General features: G+C 45.1%; 1 pseudogene; it reads left to right on the top strand.

The window, feature by feature from the left end:
• The first annotated feature begins 1,945 nt into the window (after positions 1-1,945).
• LOC123369072 lies at positions 1,946-15,607 on the top strand (annotated as a pseudogene).
• Positions 15,608-20,705: the final 5,098 nt, after the last annotated feature.

Below are 20,705 nucleotides of genomic sequence, written 5' to 3'. Positions count from 1 at the left end.
AGCAGTTTTATAATGTTTATAAAGCACACTGGGATCCAGAATAACTGCGGCTGTTCTAATTACCAATTTAAATGTCTTATTTGTTTGGTGTAGTCATCTATTAATGGCAGAATTTTAAATCTGCCTTGCACAGGTGTAAACACCACAAGACTTGGGGTAAAGGTCCTGCTTTGAGCAGGGGGTGGGACTAGGTGACCTCCTGATGTCTCTTCCAACCCTGATAGTCTTTGATTCTAAAGTGAAAATCAGAGCCTAGCAGCGCAAGGAATCCAAATCCCCTATTGGCCATGACCTTCCACCCCAGAGCAAGGACATTACAACTGCCCCCACTTGCACTTAACCTTCCCCCACCGAAGAACCAGTGCACACTCTCCAGGGATGCATGGAATGTCCTGACTCTTCCCAGCTTTCCTGGGGGATTGAGCGAGGCCTGCAGCATGGGCAGAACCTCGTTTGGGGGCTGGGAAGGAAGGAGGCTCATTCCCAGCTGACTACCCCATGGACTGTATTGGTGGGTGGTCCAAAAATTCTACCATGCAGGCACCCAGGTTCTTCATCCTGTGCCCCAACATGCTGCTGCTAACTGTGCACGCTCCAGTGGGAGAGCAAGACCCTGGCAAGGAGTCTTCTCTGCGATCACCTTCTAGCCCTGCACCTGCCATAGGCCCCGAGGGAAAGTCTGGGTGACCATCCCACTGTGTAAGAGGAGTTGCCTAGGCATTGCATGGCGATGAATTAATAAGCCTCCCTAGTACCCCTTAGTGCTGCACTAAATGAGCACACAGCCCACCCTGTGAGTGAGAAGCCAGTGGCCATCCCCCTTGCTGTTATGTTTGGGGCCCACTTCCATCTGGTCCAGCCTTTCTCAGATGTTCCCATCTGCTTCCTAAGAGTGCAGCGTCATTGCCTTAGTATTAGAGCTGCTCGTATTTTTTCCAGTGGAACGTTTTTCCATAAAAAATGTTGATTCGACAAAATCAGAATGTTGCATGGGACCGTGTCAATTCCATTGGGAAGATCTGAAAGTAGCTGCTGGCCAAGACTATTTTTAATGGCTTCCCCGTAAGCTGAGACCCAGCCATGTCCAACATATCCACTGCCATTCCACATACACACTCTCTTGTCAGGAAGCTTTGGGGGATGAGGCAGCGGCACTGCTAAAACTTCAGGGTCTTCTATAGAGACAGATGTCAGACGCCACCTGCTCCCAGCCTGTTAGTAAAGTGAGGAGGGGCTGTCTGTGCTGGCTTCACGAAAGCAGGCAAGGTAGGGCGGTAGTGTGGAATCCTGCTTTCTGTGCTCCCCACACCCTGCCCAACTTCAGGACCACGTCATGTTAGCCTTCCTGTGCTGTCCTCTACTCCACCTTCAGAGCCAAGAATAGAAACCAGATCTCCTGAGTCCCAGTCCAGGCCTCTATTCCTTGGACTCCCGAGCTGTCTCTCTGGCAACTTTCATCAGCGCTACATTAATTTATTTTTTTAAAACATCCTTTGTTTTTAGAAAGTAATGGAGGTGGAGTCCCAGTCACAGCAACATCTTCTGAGCCTGCCTGCTCCTGGGCATCAAAACCAACATTTCCAAGCGTAGAAGTGAGAGGCATTATAACACCCCACCCCCCACCCCACCCCCTGCTAAAGGGAGCTCTGGGCTTCTCATCAGGACCTGACTCACCAGTCCCTTCCCCTTTGCCCACAGGGATCTGAACAAAGTGAACATATTGTTCAGTCTGTCAAAGGTCAACCAGTGACAGTGCTCATGGGGGACACGTAAATGGCCCCTTCCTTCTGGACTGGCCTAGCTCTCTCATTGCCAAATGCCGTCCACTTCCCTAAATACAAGACCTAAGGCAAGACCTCAGCCACTTCCTCATGCAGCTGCAGTGTGGATAGGAGAGGGCTCAGAAAGAAACTACTTTCTAAAACTCCATTTCACTTTCCACACAATGTATTCCAGCCGTGACCCTTGGCTTGTCTTGAAGACCAGCACAGAGCTTAGATTCCTGCTGCTGCTGCTCTGCATCTCAGGTAGGTGGAGGAGTGCTGTGATACTTTGGGGGTTACACGGACGTTCCTTGCCAGGAGCAGGTGGGATCTGGGGCTATATTTTCTCTATTCGGTTTGTCAAATGTGCTGTCAAGAGAGTGAGAAACAGAGCACAGGAAGAGCGTGCTAATCCACCCAGACATGCCACACCAGAACCTCAGCTAGCATAAATCACCATAGCCTGGGCCAGTCTAGCAGGGAGGGAAACATGCCTTCCCGGCCCCCCGAGGAAAAGATCTTACTTTCTGCGGCCCAGCCCCTGCTCCCTGAAGTACTGTCCCTTCCTGGGAGATCACTGCAGGAAACCCTCTTTCCCTGCACCTTCACTCTGCAGTCCCCTCACCACAGGAGACTCCTTCCTGATGCCTTTTATATTGGAATCACCTGATTCCTCTTAGATGGGGCTCATCTGGTAATCAGGGCTGGGTTAGCCCCAGGCTGTCCAACCCATGGGCAAACTACCCCGCTACACTGGCCCAAGGTCCACATGGCTCCAGTCAATGTCATATTTGAGCACCTCAGTTTCCACTGCTTGTTCCTTATGATGTTCCCTCCAGGCGGGGCTCTGCAGACCAGCAATGGTCCATGGACTTCACATTGAGAACTACTGAGGACTTCACTTTTGTAGCCATCACATCGCTCACTCTACTTGTGTATTCTCTTTCTTCTACCTTTTGCTGGTGTTGCCAATTTAGACTGCATGCTTCTCGGGACAGAGCTAATATCTTACTTTACATTTGTACAGCACCTAGCACAATAGGGTTCTGTTCTTACTATTACCATAATAAATATTATTAACACTAAGCAATATAACACAGAGATGAGCAGGAACTATCTGGCCAGTTTCGTTTTCCTTCAGTTAAGGAGGGGCAGGATTTGCGATCTAAAGATTTGTGTCCCTAAATCATTTGAAATTATTCATAGATATTCATAGATTCTAGGACTGGAAGGGTCCTCGAGAGGTCATTGAGTCCTGTCCCCTGCCCTCATGGCAGGACCAAATACTGTCTAGACCATCCCTAATAGACATTTATCTAACCTACTTTTAATTATCTCCAGAGATGGAGATTCCACAACCTCCCTACACAATTTATCCCAGTGTTTAACCACCCTGATAGTTAGGAACTTTTTCCTAATGTCCAACCTAAACCTCCCTTGCTGCAGTTTAAGCCCATTGCTTCTTGTTCTATCCTTAGAGGCTAAGGTGAACAAGTTTTCTCCCTTCTCTGTATGACACCCTTTTAGATACCTGAAAACTGCTATCATGTCCCCTCTCAGTCTTCTCTTTTCCAAACTAAACAAACCCAATTCTTTCAGCCTTCCTTCATAGATCATGTTCTCTAGACCTTTAATCATTCTTGTTGCTCTTCTCTGGACCCTCTCCAATTTCTCCACATCTTTCTTGAAATGCAGTGTCCAGAACTGGACACAATACTCCAGTTGAGGCCTAACCAGTGCAGAGTAGAGCGGAAGAATGACTTCTCGTGTCTTGCTCACAACACACCTGTTAATGCATCCCAGAATCATGTTTGCTTTTTTTGCAACAGCATCACGCTGTTGACTCATATTTAGTTTGTGGTCCACTATAACCCCTAGATCCCTTTCTGCTGTACTCCTTCCTAGACAAAAAGAACAGGAGTACTTGTGGCACCTTAAAGACTAACAAATTTATTTTAGCATGAGCTTTCGTGAGCTGCAGCTCACTTCTTCGGATGCATAGAATGGAACACACAGACAGGAGATATTTATACATACAGAGAACATGAAAAGGTGGAAGTATGCATACCAACAGGAAGAGTCTAATCAATTGAGATGAGCTATCATCAGCAGGAGGAAAAAAAACTTTTTGAAGTGATAATAAAGATGGCCCATAGAAGGTGTGAGGAGAACTTAACATAGGGAAATAGATTCAATTATTGTAATGACCCAACCATTCCCAGTCTCTGTTTAGGCCACAATTAATTGTATCTTGTTTGCATATTAATTCGAGTTCAGCAGTTTCTCTTTGGAGTCTGTTTTTGAAGTTTTTTTGTTGCAAAATTGCCACCTTCAAGTCTGTCACTGAGTGGTTAGAGAGGTTGAAGTGTTCTCCCACTGGTTTTTGAATGTTATGATTCCTGATGTCAGATTTGTGTCCATTTATTCTTTTGCGTAGAGACTGTCCGGTTTGGCCAATGTACATGGCAGAAGGGCATTGCTGGCACATGATGGCATATATCACGTTGGTAGATGTGCAGGTGTACGAGCCCCTGATGGCGTGTCTGATGTGATTAGGTCCTATGATGGTGTCACTTGAATGGATATGTGGACAGAGCTGGCATCGGGCTTTGTTGCAAGGATAGGTTCCTGGGTTAGTGTTTATGTTGTATGCTGTGCGGTTGCTGGTGAGTATTTGCTTCAGGTTGGGAGGCTGTCTATAAGCGAGGACTGGCCTGTCTCCCAAGATCTGTGAGAGTGAGGGATCATCTTTAAGGATAGGTTGTAAATCTTTGATGATGCACTGGAGAGGTTTTAGTTGGGGGCTGTAGGTGATGGCTAGTGGCGTTCTGTTATTTTCTTTTTTAGGCCTGTCCTGTAGTAGGTGGCTTCTGGATACTCTTCTGGCTCTGTCAATCTGTTTTTTTCACTTCAGCAGGTGGGTATTGTAGTTTTAAGAATGCTTGATAGAAATCTTGTAGGTGTTTATCTCTGTCTGAGGGACTGGAGCAAATACGGTTAATATGCAAACTAGATACAATTAACTGTGGCCTAAACAGAGACTGGGAATGGTTGGGTCATTACACTAATTGAATCTATTTCCCTATGTTAAGTTCTCCTCACACCTTCTATGGGCCATCTTTATTATCACTTCAAAAAGGTTTTTTTCCTCCTGCTGATGATAGCTCATCTCAATTGATTAGACTCTTCCTGTTGGTATGCATACTTCCACCTTTTCATGTTCTCTGTATGTATAAATATCTCCTGTCTGTGTGTTCCATTCTATGCATCCGAAGAAGTGAGCTGCAGCTCACGAAAGCTCATGCTAAAATAAATTTGTTAGTCTTTAAGGTGCCACAAGTACTCCTGTTTTTTTTTTTTGCGGATACAGACTAACACGGCTGCTACTCTGAATCCTTCCTAGACAGTCTCACTTTACTCAATACATTTGCAAATGATGTGGCATTGGAAAGGTCAGATCTTGGATGTGAAAGCAAAATTCCTAGAATGATAAAAAATGAGAGATTGAAAAATTCACTCAGTCCAACTCCATGCTAGTGCAGAGAACTGCCATCTGAAAGAGAGCTGGTTCACTGAGGAGAGATTTTAAGACAATGGGACTCATTGATTCTACTTTCACTCACCACAGGGTAAATCAGGCATAACTGCACTGATACCTATAGGGTTAAACCCACGTGAAATTGGTGTGAGATCAGAATCAGGTCCATGCACTCTAAGGTTGTTTTGCTTAGCTTTAAATAAAATGTAAATCTTCTGTGAGATCTGAACATCCAATGCAATTTAGTACTATTAATATGTCTGCTATTGCAATGGGTTAAGATTTGGTCTGGTTTCCGCCAGCTACCTACATGTAAATAGGCAGAGATAACACAGGGACTTTAATCACCAGAGAGACTGAAACGCTGAAAATAAACAAAGAACATAGGAATACACACTGAGAAAATGTACTGTGTGCAGGGGACACATGCAGGAGATATTCCAGATATGTTGCTGTTTTTGAAGGTGCTCCAGGCAGGTGTTAGGGGAATGATTTGTAATTGCTGCTTGTACTGATTCATCTCCATTCTTCCCAACCTCTAGTTCTTGGGCTGTGTTTAGTCCAAGCACTGGAGCGCAGGACACAGAGGGGGCAGCAGGCAGCCCTGCTCCCATCCCAGCTCTTACTGATCAGGTTTGGTGTTTTCCAGGATTCCAGGCACAAGAGTTTGATGCAGTGCTGAGCAGAGTGGAGGGGCAGAGTCTCATTGTTGAGTGTCGCTACAATTACTGGGATTACAGTGCAACACGGAAAACCTGGTGCCAGCTGAGAGATAGGAAATGCTTTACATTAGTTAGCACCTCTTACACATCATATGGATACCATAACAAGGTTACCTCTGGAAGAGCCACAATAGAGGATGACACCGGCAATGGGATTGTAACCATCACCATGGAGAAGCTGCAGGTGCAGGAATCCGGAGTGTATTGGCAGGGGCGGCTCTAGGAATTTGGCCACCCCAAGCAGGGCGGCATGCCGCAGGGGGCGCGCTGCCGGTCGCCGGTCCCGCGGCTCCGGGGGACCTCTTGCAGACGTGCCTGCGGAGGGTGCGCTGGTCCTGCGGCTCCGGTGGAGCATCCGCAGGCATGCCTGCGGGAAGTCCACCCGAGCCACGGGACCAGCGAACCCTCCGCAGTCATGCCTGCGGGAGGTCCACTGGAGCCGCCTGCCGCCCTCCCGGCAAAATGCCGCCCCAAGCGCGCGCTTGGCACACTGGGGTCTGGAGCCGGCCCTGTGTATTGGTGCGCGCTATGACACTCCCAATACACTGTATCCACTAAAAACAATTAAATTGGATGTTTCCAAGGGTGAGTTTATTTCCTTTCAGGAGAACTGTCTTTTCCACTGACTAGAATCCCAATTAGTTCCCCCACTTTATCATCTCTTCCCTGCCTGTATCGATTCCTCCTGACTGCCCCCAGACTCTGTCACCCTCCACAAACCCTTGTCTCCTCTCTCCTGTCTCACACTGGGAACGCTCTGAATCACCAGCTAACCTCAGCAATTCAGCAAACAGACCATTCCTGCTTCCTGTTAGAATAGGCTTTTCTTGTTTTCCCCTCTAATGGCTTCCTCAGGGGGGCTGTCAATTTATATTGTGAAGTTTATTTATGCAAGAAGCAGATTCTGAGGGGGACATTTTAAAGTGCTCAGTCCCAACAATTAGGGCCAGATTTCCAAGAGCTCAGGACCCAGAGTGCATCCCACACACTGAGCAATTTGAAGAATCTGACCTGGAAAGGATCTGTAGCTTCCCTCACCCTGCAAGTTTTTGGGATGATCAAGTGCAAAGGGAACAGCCCAAACAGTTGATTTTTGCGGCAAACAAGACCAAATACACCAGTTCACATTCACCCCTCCTGTAACTCAGCTGAAGCCAGTGACTGGAGCTACACCAGGGAAGAATTTGGCCCATTGGGCACATGACACTCATAGGAAATGTATGTCATAGTACCTCTCACCCAGATTGTACTGACCAGTTTTTGTCTTTTCCAGAAGTCCAAGAATACAGTCTTATGGAGGGGCAGAATCTTTCTGTCCAGTGTCCATACCACACACAGGATTACAAACAGGTGAAGAAAGCCTTGTGCAGAAGCACAGTTCAGAATGAGTGTGTTGTATTGGTCAACACTGATCACAGGTACCTCAGATATCAAAACTGGGCTCAGAAAGGCAGAGCCGGGATACACAACACCACCCAGAAAGGGATTGTTACTATCACCTTGGAGAAACTACAGGTAGATGATGCAGGGGTGTAACGGTGCTACGAGCCTCCCAGGCTTTACAGAATAATTGAAGTTAAACTGGCGGTTACCAAGGGTGAGTATTTATTGGTAGAGAATAATTGGTGTGCGGGATGCTGATTTCAGCCCCGCCTTCCTCTCTTTCTCCCTCCTCTCTCTGCCTCCTCCCAGATTATTCCAGAATTCCGTCCACCCAAAACTCTTGTCTCCTCTGTCATGGCTCACATTAGAAACTGATGTAGAACGTCAGCTGAGATCAGGACTGCAGCCATGTGGAAATTTCTGTTTTTAATGACCTATTTAAATATTCATTTCTTGTCTCCCCTTTACTTGTGTTCAGTTATTTCTATCTAGGTATTTCTATGGCCGACAACCTCACAGTATTTAAGCACCTGCATAGCAGCCGAGCACTTGGTTTCCAATATAGCTAGTGTAGATACTACTCAATTCTGACCCATATTTTAATCAACACTAGTTCTAGTTATTCCCTCAAATTGACTATACGTTTCTTTAAATCAATTAAATGTATGAACTATCTATAGGAGGCCATCTACTTTCTATGGTTGGTTTTTGAAGATGTCTGTAAAGCAATACAGAAAGGTGGAGATAATCATGTCCAGGAGAAGCCATTCGACAGTAAGTCTATATCAGAATTAGAGATGTGCAAAAATTTGATTTTTTGGTATGCCAGACATTAGGAAGACTCTAAAACATTTCGTTTTTAAATAAACATTTCTAGCAATTTCCTCAAAGTGACTCTCCCTATATATATGATCCTTGTTCTGACGTGTTTGCAATCCAAATATAAGATGATTCAAAAGTGGATACAACAGACGGATGAGGGGGAGCATGAGGTGACAAAAAGATGGAGTTTAGAAACATTATTTTAGCTACACCCTTGTGTGACAGGGTGGGACTCACCACTCTGGCACCTCCTGCTGGCTGTCATAGGTATTAGCTCTACTCATGAGGGTGCTCTTCTCTGGTGGTGCCTCAGCACCGTCACTTTCATTCCAGGACCCATCCCACTCCCAGGACTGCGGCGTCCTCATCATTGACACTCCCTTCCAGCTGTGTCACACTCTGTGTTCCCCCCTTCCGGGGGACCTTCAAGCTCTGTCCAGACACTGCCCTGAGTGGCAACTGCAGTTCATTGTCTCAGGGCCACTTCCCATGCAGCTCCAGCACCTTTTTCTGTCCTTACCTCAGGGCCTCAGCCTGCAGGCCCTAGTAGTCAGCCAGGAGCTCTCTTGAGCCCCCCAGTCCCTGCTTGCAGCAATGCATTGTCCCAGGTGGTGGCGCTCCTTGTTCCTGCTAGGAGCCCGGTCTTCTCCCCTCAAGCTCCAGTCAGCTACTGAACTCTGCTCTGCCCTGCAGCCCTTTTTATATGAGCCTGCCGGGCCATGATTGGCTACTCCTCTCAGCCTCTTTCTAAATGGCTTCCTTTGGCACAGCCTCCCTAGCACTGCTTTTAACCCCTTTCTGCCAGTGAAGGGCAGCTGCCCCATCACACCTTGTTGTATGGTTTTTAGTGTATCAATTAATATTTAGGTGAAACTGATTATATTGATTTTAATTTAGTCTCAAGGGAAAAAATAGTAAAAAAGATGCCTTAATCTCTAATGCTGAAGCACCATTACTAGTTCTTGATTCCAGACTTAACAATTGCATCCATTTTTAAAGATCTGACATCTAAAGTATAGTACCTCATTGTTTTTATTTTATTCTTTCTATTCCACCCTTAACTGTAAATAGGAAATACTACTAGACTTTTGAGGAACTCAGTAGCTTTAACTATAAAAGCCATTATAATTAAGTTCTCCCGTTGGCTTAATAACTCTACCCCCATGGGAGGTGGTAGCTATGTCAGTGGGAGAAGCTCTCCTGCTGATATAGTGCTGTCTACCTGGAGGGGTTAGGATGGTATAATGACATCACTCAGGGGTGTGGATTTTTCCACCTCTGAGCAACATAGTTATACCACAGTAAGTGTGTAGTGTAGACCTGGGCTGAGTGTGATGTGGGGAGATGCTGAGTTCAATGTCTTATCTCTGAAACAGGCTGATTGTTCCTCTCAATATGTTTTATTTGCAGGTTTAAATACGACAATCTTCCCAAGTATTGCATACCCAAAACCTGTTCTTAACTCCACCTCCACAGATTTCAGGTACAATCAAGAATTGCAGAGCACCAAGTGAACTTTCCTTCAGTGCCAGTTCAACTGGTTGAAACAATAGTTAAAGCTATAAAACACCTAGCTGAATATGATAGGATAGGGACAAACAAGCAGAGGTTTGATCAAGAAAAATCGTTCCTCACTAATCTACTAGAGTTCTTTGACCATATCAACAAAGTATTGGACAAAAGAGCACTGACAGATCTAATTTAAAGTGTTAAAAAGTCTTTGACAAAATCCTTCACAAGAAGTTATTACGGAAACTATGCCATCGTGGGGGTGAGAGGCAAAGAGCAGTCTCCTATCAGAAACTGACTAACAGAAAGAGGAATAAGTGGGCAATTGTTAACATAGATTCAGGTTAATGGTGGGGGTGAGGGATGTGCCAATGTCAGATATTAGGACTGGTGTTTAATCTGGAAAATGTGGCTGAACAGTAATATGGCAAAATTCATAGATGGCACAAAGATAAGACTAGAGAAGAATATTATAACTGCTATAGAGAGTCACAGTGGTTGAGGTAACACCTGTTATTGGACCAATTTCTGTTGGTGAGAGAGACAAGCTTTCCAGCTTATACACAGCTCTTCCTCACATCTGGGAAATGTAAATCAGAGTGTCAAATCTGAATACAAGGCAGGACAGATTGTTTAGCATAAGTAGTTAACACACATTTCAAGGGACCATTCAAGGTGAAGTGGCCCATAAACACCCCTCCAGTTATAGAGGAGAAAGGGGAAAAGAAAGCTGGGGGAGGGAGGTTTAGTGGGTTACAGATTGTTGTAATTAGCCACAAATCCAGTGTCTCCATTCACTCCATGTTTTTTAGTGTCTAGCAAAGTTATGAATTTAAGCTCCCAGACTCATCTTTTGAAGCTTTTGTGCAGGTTTCCTTTGAGGATGAGGAATGATAGGTTAGATATAGAGTTATCGCTTTGTGAAAAAAAGTGTTCACCCACAGGTGATATGGTGTTTTTGTCTTTTATCATGTTTTTGTGTCAGTTCACTTGAGAGAGTAATGATTGTCTTGTTTCACCCACATAGTTGTTATTGGGGCATTTAGTGCACTGGATGAGGTACACTGCATATTGGGATAGGCTTGTGTAGGACCCAGGCATCTTGAAAGGTGTGTTGGGAGGTGTAGGGTGTTGATCATTGTAGCAGTGAAGATATTTCTGCAGGTTACTCTAGTGCAGCCGCTGCTCTGGTCACTCAGGGAACAGAAAACTACTCATCCAGTGACCAGTATATTTGCCCTCTACCAGACTCCTGTACCCCATTGGTTTGGGTCTGTTACAGTTGGGTTTCCTGGTCTGTGGGGAATTTACTTCTGATGATGAGCCTGGAGAAGTTGGGGGTTTTTTGAAGGCCAGAAGAGAGGGTTCACAAAAGATTTCTTTCAGAATGAGGTCCCCATCGAGTATGGATTATAGTTGTTTGATGATACTCCATATGGATTCCAATGTCAGGAGGTAGGTGACAACTAGGGGTGTGCGGTTGGAAAGGGTTTTATTTCTGCATTGAAGCAGAATCTCTCTGGGTATTTGCGTGGCCCGTTCCATGATGCAATCTACTTCTCTGGTGGAGTGTCCTTGTTTAGTGAAGGTGGTTTTGAGTGTGATAAGGTGCATATCCTGGACTTTCTCCTCAGAACATATTCTGTGGTATCTGAGTGCCTATCTGCAGATAGCACATTTATTGGTGTGTTAGGGGTGGTTACTGGATCTGTGAAGGTAGGTGTGGTGATCCCTGGGTATCTTGTATATAGTTGTCTGTAGGATTTCATTGTTGAAGCTGATCATTGTGTCCAGGAATTGATGCTAACGCGGGAGTGTTCCAGAGAGAGTTTAATGGATGGATGGTGGTTGTTGAAGTGGAAATCTAGGAGGGAGTTTAATTCGTCTGTCCAGAGGATGAAAATATCATTGATGTATCTCAAGTATATCATTGGTTTCATGGTGCATTTGTCCAGAAATTCTTCTTCAAGGTGGCCCATGAAGAGGTTGGCATATTGGGGATCCATCGTAATATGCTGTTCCCGTGGTTGGGACAAAGTGTTTTCTGTTGAAAGTAAAATTGTCAGGGGTGAGAATGAAATGGATGAGTTTGGTGATGTGTTTGGGGTGGATACCTGAATATTGTCCATTCTCTTGTAAATATTTGAGGCAGGCAGCTATGCTGTCATTGTGAGGGACATTGCTGTATAGGGAAGTGATATCCATGGTGGTGAGGATGGTGTTCTGAGGGAGGTTGTTAATGTTGCGGAGTTTGTGGAGGGAGTCGGTTGTGTCGTGGAGGAAGTTGGCCCTTTGTGTGGTGAGTAGTGTGAGGATGGTTTCTATGAGTCCCGATATTCCTTCAGTAAGTGTGCCATGGCCAGATAGGATGGGTCTGCCTGGGTTCCCCTGTCTGTGTATCTTGGGAACCATGCAGCAAGTCCCTGGGGTGAGTTCGTGGGGGATGAGGCTGCAGAGTTGTTCTTGGAGTAGTTTGGGGAAGAATTTGATGATATCCTTAAATTCCTGCATGAGCTGTGGTGGTGTGGGGTCTTTTTTGGGTTCTTTATAGTAGATGGTGTCAGAGAATTATCAATTTGCCTTGTTAACGTAGTCATCAAGGTTAAGGACTACAATAGTACTGCTATTATTGGCTGATTCGATCATTATCTGGGGGGTGGATTTCAGGGACTGTATAGCTGTCTTCTCAGTGGTGGAGGGACTGTGATGGAGCTGATGTTTGTTAAGGATTTCACAATTCTTTTCCCTGAAGCAAACAACGTAATGATGACGAGTGTGGTTTCATATGCTGTAGGTTGTCCAGTCAGATTATTCTTTTTACGTATGACTGTCTATGGGGACATGGTAATTGTGAGTGGTGTCATCATTGTTGTGAAAAAAAATGTTGAGGTGTTAGATTGTCAGGTTTATTGGTGAGGCAAAAGTTCATTGCTTGGAGAGTATAGATAATTCAGCCTCACTAACCACCCACAGCTTTTTTCCCCCTTTCCTCCCTATGGAGAAATATGTGTTAACTGCTTATGCTAAACAATCTGTTCCACTGTGACTCTCTGATTATGTTTCCCAGACCTGAAGCAGAGCTCTGTGTAAGCTCGAAAGCTTGTCTCTCTCACCAACGGAAGTTGGTCCAACAAAAGATATCACCTCACCCATTTTGTCTCTCTAATATCCTGGGACCAACGCACCTACAACACCGCATATAACTGCTATAGAAAAGGGATAGTGAGTGTTCTTATGTACCCTTTCTTATAATCCAAAACCAAAAGAAACTCCAGTGATGTTGAAAGACAATTAATTTAGTTCTAACTACAGGTAGTTTGTGGTTGGCTTATGCCCTGGAACATGAGAGTTTTAGCCCTTTAACATTTTTTTTAATCTAATGTAACTGTCAATATTCTGATTGGCTATGCAATATTTTTTTATCCTACTAATTGTCTGGTTTGTGATACCATGAGTCAATGCGTTCAAAATGTTAATTATGTGTTGTGTATACACAAAATCTTATTGTCTTATATATTTTAAATGTGTGCCTTTTTTGTTTCAAAGGGTAAATAGAAGTGCCTGATTTACCTTGTCTGGTCCATTCATTGTTTTATCATCACATCCGCTCTTATGTGTTGCTTCTCTGAGCTAATCAATCCTAGACACTAGATCAGTAGGGCTCTGAGTTACTACAGAGAATTCTTTCCGGGTGTCTGGCTGGTGGATTTTGCTCACATGCTCAGGGTCTAGCTGAAGGGAAGGAATTTCCCCCCTGCTCAGATTGGGGCACACCCTGCCGTTTTGTTGCCTTCCTCTGGAGCAGTGGTCCCCAACCTTTTTGGCTGGCAGGCGCCAGTCGAAGGACCACTGCGGCGGTTGGTGGCATTTCGGCGGCGACACCTCTCGCTGACGCCGCTTGTCGTCGACAAGCGACGTAATCGAGAGGCGTCCCCGCCGAAATTCGGAAGCGATGCCTCTCGATGACATCACTTGTCAGCGACAAGCGGCGTCATCGAGAGGAATCCCCGCCGAAATGCCGGCGGGTGCTCTCCCGGGGGCCAAGACGCGGGTGCATTAAGATGCCACCGCGGGCGCCATGGCGCTCACAGGCAGCGCGTTGGGGACCACTGCTCTGGAGCATAAGACATGGGTCACTTGCAAGTTTAAATTAGCGTAAATGGTGGATTCTCTGTAGCTTAAAGTCTTTACATTGTAACTTGAGGACTTCTGTAACTCAGCCAGAGGTTATGGGTCTGTTACAGGAGTGGGAGCGTGAGGTTCTGGGGCCTGCGATATGCAGGAGGTCAGACTAGATGCTCATGATGGTCCCTTCTGGCCTTGAAGTCTATTAATATAATCTTTTCATTTACCTCCCCACGTGGTTCCTTTCCATGCCTTAGATCATTTTTGTTGCTCATCCCTGGCTAGCCCAGCGTAACAGACTGGCCTTTGGCCCCTGCCACATGCCTTCTGGAGGGGAGGGCCTGGGATGTTGACAGTATGAACGGAAGTGCTTGGGCAATCTGACCAGCCACTCAAGGAGAATGGCTGGAGTTCCTGAGGGCAGCTCATGCAGGGATGTTGTTTTGTCTGTGAAGACTTAGTTCAAGAGGCCAGGTCTGACAGCTGGTGCGAGGGTTAGCACATGTCTACACAGAGTTAGTGCACGGCAAGCTGGGGTGTAAACCTGCAGTGCTCTAGTGTGCTGTGCACTAACTGGCCCCGTGGGCCCTACTACCGCACACTATGTGCTTAACGCTCCCGCTTGGCTTAAAGTCAGTACGGAACTTTGCGCGTGCGCAGCAGCAGGAGTCACACGGCCAGTTAGCATGCGGCACACCAGCTCGGTGCACACTACCTCTCTGTATAGACAAACCCTCATTTCTCAGTGCTCTTTGTTTGCACTCATTCCATGCGGGAAGCACTTGCCACACAGTTATTTCCTGCTCTAACTACCTGTGGAAATGGTGTCTCTGGTAGGGATGAGGCATATCTCACTAACTATTTTTGTATGTAGGTATTTATGGACTTGTAGACGTTCTCTACATTTTGGACTCAGTCTTTCATGAGTTCTTTCCACTAGTCATGGCAGTGTGCACGGTGCAAACTACTCGTGAGTTTTTCATTAGCGATGGGCCAAAAACACCTATGTGAACACACACCTGCTATTTTAGCTGAGAACCGTGCACTGGCTTTGGTTTCCCATGGCTGGAGGGTATAGAGGCTATCCATTGCTCTATCCATTGCTCTATCCACTGCTACCAAATAAGAAAGCGATGATGTTGTCACCCTAGATGAAGCAAAAAGCTGTCTCCCAAACTCCTGGCGAAACTCACCCGTAGCATAACTTCACTGACTTAAGTGGATTTCCCAATCCAGTGCTATGGAATGAGGATTACTGTAAGGGGAAAGGATACATCCACTGGGGTAGTACAGTACATGGAAAGAGGCAACTACGCTAAGTATGTGTTTGAGGGCTAAATTTTTGACACCATGGGACACAGTGGCTTACATGAATTTTTTTAACCTTAAATCCCATTTTAAATATCTGAGTTTATTTGTTCTGGATGGTAAAGGATGAAGGAAATACTCGAATTTTGTATTCAGTCCCAACATGTCTTCTGAAACCCTCCTGATCCTTGTGAGTTGATTGCTTCTCTCCCTTTCCTTCTTTCCTTACCAGCTCCTTCAACTCGAGATCTACCTTCCTTTGGCTGGCAGTTGGCTTCCTCATCAACAAGACCCTGTTAGCTGTGATGATAGCTCTCTCAGTGAAAAGAAGAAACCGCCTCCGAGGAAGCACCCAGGCACCAACAAATCTTGAATTCATGGTGCGAAATGACAGCTTGTCTCTTAAAACCAAACTATCTGTCATATGGGCCTACTAGGAAGCAGGGAATTCCTCACAGGACTTTGTTTATGCTGCCAGATAGGGAACCAGCATAGCTCCACTGGTGATAGCTAATAAGGCCCAGACTTTATCACCATGTCATCTAGCCCTGCTGAAATCAGGGTTAGACAACGCAATGGGGAAAGGCCCCACTACAGATTCTGTTCTGGCTAGCACCAGAGTAGCTCCATCAGTGGTGAATTACAAGTCCCATTTCCGCCAATGTAGATATAGCCCATGGCAACTGACTTGGGTTTTGGAAGGAAAGTCCTGCTCATGACATGAAATCCAGGAGATCAGAGTATTTGGTCAACTTCCTAAGCCAGGACTCACTAGGAAAAGTGGACTCTAGACCAAACTCAAGGGATCAATAGTGCTAGAAAGAGAAGGGAACAATGTCTCATCAGAAAGCTGAAGGAGATTATTGGTAACTTAGAGTGAAGTTTTCAAAAATCCATAAGTGACTTAGGTTTCTAAGTCCCGTTTTCAAAAAATGACTTATGTACTTAGGCGCCTAAGTCCCACTGACTTTTGATAAGATGTGCGCTCCTAAGGGCCCATGTCAGTTTTGGGACTAGAACTTAGAACTTTTCGAAAATTTACCCTTGGAATTTTATTCTCTCTGTCTGAGACCCTGGAAAACTGCTTGTCCTCTTCGATGTGCAGTCACCAGAATAGATCCAATTCAGGGGCTCACACTAGAACTGGGCAGACCTTGAAATAGAAAGACATAATTTCCCTGCTAACAGTAGGACTGGTCAAAAACTGACCATTTTTCAACCAAGTTTTGTCTTTCTAGTGAGAAAAGGAAAAAAGACATTTTCCCATATTTGTCAACCAGCTCTATTCCAAATCCTGAGGCACAACACCCCCAGAGAGCCCTAAGGTAGCCCAACCTCACAGCATTCTATGTTCATGATGTTCAGCACTTGAGGACCCTGCCTCCAGGGCTGAGTCTGGAATCCAGGCAGACTCTGTTTCTCTCTAGAAGCAAGAGGCCTCTCCTATAGCTCAAAACACTTGGTTTTAAAAGGCCCTGCACTTCCTTCAGACCCACCTGACCTCCCATGGGCATGACAGTTTGTTCAATCCCTTTGGGTGTGGCAGGTTCTTTTCCTCCTTCAAGGAAGTTAAGAACATAAAAACAGCTATACTGGGTCAGACCAATGGTCTACTGGAATGGTCGTGGGGTCCTGGAGGCTTAGAGCAGCTGGACCACGAGTTTCAATGTAGAGTGTTGCTAGAGCAGTCCAGAATTTGGCCTGGCCTCCCCTCTGTCATGCACAGAGGGGCAGCCAGGTCAAATCTGAGTAGCACTGACAGAGGGGAACTACCAAGAAACTGGTCCTGTATTTTTTAAGTACTGTTGGCAACCTTACTGTTACTCCATGTGCTGTACAATGCTGAAGGCTGTAACAACTCTGTTAAACTGAAAATACAAAGTATGAACCCTGGCAACACCCATTTTTTCATGTTCTCTGTGTATATATATTTTCCTACTGTATCTTTCACTGCATGCATCTGATGAAGTGGCTTTTAGTCCACAAAAGCTTATGCTCAAATAAATGTGTTAGTCTCTAAGGTGCCACAAGACTCCTCGCTGTTTTTGCTGAATGGTGTGAGTTTGATTTCTCCATGCCAGGCTCCTGTGGAAATATGTGTCCCATTGGTCCTGTCCCTGGCTCTTTTTGATTCCATGGAATGGATCATTGGGAGCAACCAGAGGGTTAGTTTGGTTGTGATAATGTCTGGAACTCATATAATGCCTCCTATGGGATCACAAAACACATGCAGGACAGGCTTTAATTTCCTCTTCTGCAATGTTGGGATGATAATTCCTCTGCAACAAAGGTGCTGCGCTGACTGCCTGCAAAGCCCTTTGAGACCACACACAACAGTGTTAGGGAAGTGAAAAATATTAATAATTCACCCTCTCCACTGCCTGCTTCATACCAACCTGCTGTCAGAACCAGAAGGAGGTTTGGGGGGTAAATTCACACCACAGTGAATTCAGAGTAGCTCAACTGCAGTCAGTGGAGTTACACCAGGGTAGAGGAGAGTAGAATCTGGCTCACTTGCTGACTCAGGTGTACCATGAGCTAAAGTATTTACCAAACTGCTTAATGTGCAATGAGGTTATTGGATCTCAGTCAAGTTCCCAGAAGGCAGGTGCCCAAACACTGCCCACATCCTAAAATCACCATCTCAGTTAAGAGTAGATGGCAATCCCAGCAGAGTTGCTAAGGAGTGAGATGGTCATGGATACCCTTCTCCAAAACACATCTGTGTCCCATACGTGGAATATCAAGGTTTAATTAGGAAGTGGAGGGCCCCTCACCATGCACTCTAACCTTCCACTGCACAGGTGAGAACAAACAGCTATGGAGTTATAAATGGAATGGAAAAGCTTTGCACATTCTCAGGGGAACTCAGAGTAGCCTCCTCCATGAGGGAACTGCACCAACAAGACGAAGCAACGAGAAGACCCTGCCCTTGGCCAGATCCAGATAGGGCTTATCTGCCCTCAAAAATTACTTCCTGCTGGAAAACATCTTAACTAACATGACTTATCACTCAGTGTAGCGATAGACTGTTGGGTGTAACAGCCTCCTCTGGTCATGGTTAATCATTGAGTGGATCATAGGGCTAACTGCAACCTGCTGACACGGTGCTAAACAGGACAGCCCTTGACTAAGGCTGATGTTAGTTCTAATATGGTAGAATCATAAGAGGAAAATCTGGCTCCATCAGGAGCTCTTTAATGACCTGAACATAGAAAAGGAATCCTACAAAAAGTGGAAATATGGTCAAATTGTTAAGGAGGAATGCAAAGAAACAGCACAAATATGTAGGGACAAAATCAGAGAAAGGCTAAGGCACAAGATGAGTTACACCTGGCAAGTGACATAAAGGGCAATAAGATGTTCATTAAATACATTAGGAGCAAGAGAAAGATCAAGAAAAGTGCAGGTCCTCTACTTAGCGGGGAAGGAGAGCTAACAAATGATGACATCAACAAAGCTGAGGTGCTTAATGCCTAGTTTGCTTCAGTATTCACTAAAAAGGTTAATGAAGACCAGCTATTCAACACAATTAATATTGACAACTAAGGGAAGGAATGTAAACCAACATAGGTAAAGAATATTTAAATAAGTTAGATGTATTCAAATCAGCAGGACCTGCTAAAATTCATCCTTGGATACTTAAAGAATTAGCTGAAGCAATCTCAGAGCTGTTTTCAATTATCTTTGAGAACTCCTGGAGGACAGGAGAGGTCCCTGAAGACTGGTGAAGGGCAAACATAGTACCTATCTATAAAAAGAGGAACAAGGAGTAACCAGGGAATTATAGACTAGTCTGCCTAACTTTGAAAGAGCAAATTTTTAAACAATCACTTTGTAACCACCTGGAGGATAATGGGGTTATAAGGAACAGTCAGCATGGATTTGTCAAGAACAAACCATGGCAAACTAACCTAATGTCCTTCTTTGATAGTATTACTGACCTAGTGGAGAGGGGGAAGCAGTAGACGTGATATACCTTGATTTTTTTAAGGCTTTTGACACATTCCCACATGACATTCTCATAAGCAAACTAGGGAAATGTGGTCCAGTTGAATTTACTATAAGGTGGGTCCACAACTGGTTGAAAGATCATACTCGCAGAGTAGTTATCAGTGGTTTGCTGTCAAATTAGAAGGGCATATATAGTGGGGTCCTGCAGGGATCATTCCTGAATCCGATACTATTCAATATTTTCATTAATAACTTGGATTATGGAATGGAGAGTATGCTTATAAAATCTGCAGATGACACCAAACTGGGAGGGTTTGCAAACACTTTGGAGGACAGGTTTAAAAATCATAATTGGTCTGAATCCAACGAGATGAAATTCAATGAAGACAAGTGCACAAGGTTTAAATTAATGCACAACTACAAAATGGGGAATAACTGGCTCGGAGGTAGTACTGCTGAAAAGGATCTGGGGGTTACACTGGACCACAAACTAAATAGGAGTCATCAGTGTGATGCAGCTGCAAAACAGGCTAATATGATTCTGGGGTGTATTGACAGGAGTGTCATATGTAAGACACAGGATGGAATTGTTCAGCTCTACTTGGCACTGGTGAGGCCCCAGCTGGAGTACCGTGTCCAGTTCTGGGCACTACAATTTGGGGAGGATGTGGACAAACTGGAAAGAGTCCAGAGGAGAGCAACAAAAATGATCAAAGGTTTAGAAAACCTGATCTATGAGGAAAGGTTGAAAAACCTGGGCATGTTGAAGCTCGAGAAAAAAAGACTGAGGGATGAGCTGATAACAGTCTTCCAGTATCTAAAGAGCTGTTTCAAAGAGGACAGTGATCAATCGCTCTCCATGTCCACTGAAGGTAGGACAAGAAGTAACAGGCTTAATCTGTGGCAAGGGACACTTAGAAAATTTTTCCTAGTATTTAACCTACCTGTAAGGACAGTTAAGCTCTGGAACAGGCTTCCAAGGGAGGTTGTGGAATCCCTGTCAATGGAGGGTTTTAAGAACAGACTGAACAAACACCTGTCAGGGATGATCTAGGTTTACTTGGTCCTGCCACAGTGCAGAGGGCTGGACTTGATGGCTTCTCAAGGTGCCTTCCAGCCCTATATTTCTAGGATTCTATCATGTAGTTTGCAGCAGAGACAAGGCCATAGTAGCAAAAACAACCCAACTGGTCTCAACTGTCCTGGTGGAACCTGTGTCAAAAGATGATCCTCAGTTCTTCATCACAAGAGTCATGGGAAAGGGGAACTAGATGGTCTTTCAGGCTCCAATCAAACTGCAAAGCAAAAAGGGGTGCATTTTAATGCATCACATTTCCATGCTCAGGAAACCTCTCTCTTAAAATACACCCCTTTTTTCTTTGGGGTTTGATTTGAGCCTGAGACACCAGCTCATTCCCCCTTTTCCATACAGGGAACTTAACAAAATGATCCTTTAGCCCAGTTTGTGAAAGATCAGCCAGTGACTGTGCCCACGAGGGATGTGTAAAGCCCCCTCCCAACTCTTTTGTTGCCATCCACTTCCGTAAATACACAATTACATTATCTTCATATCAGTTTTGT

The sequence above is a fragment of the Mauremys mutica genome, chromosome 4 (genome assembly GCF_020497125.1).
Source record: "Mauremys mutica isolate MM-2020 ecotype Southern chromosome 4, ASM2049712v1, whole genome shotgun sequence".
Classification (NCBI taxonomy): domain Eukaryota; kingdom Metazoa; phylum Chordata; order Testudines; family Geoemydidae; genus Mauremys; species Mauremys mutica.
This window is presented reverse-complemented; position numbering and strand designations above follow the sequence as displayed.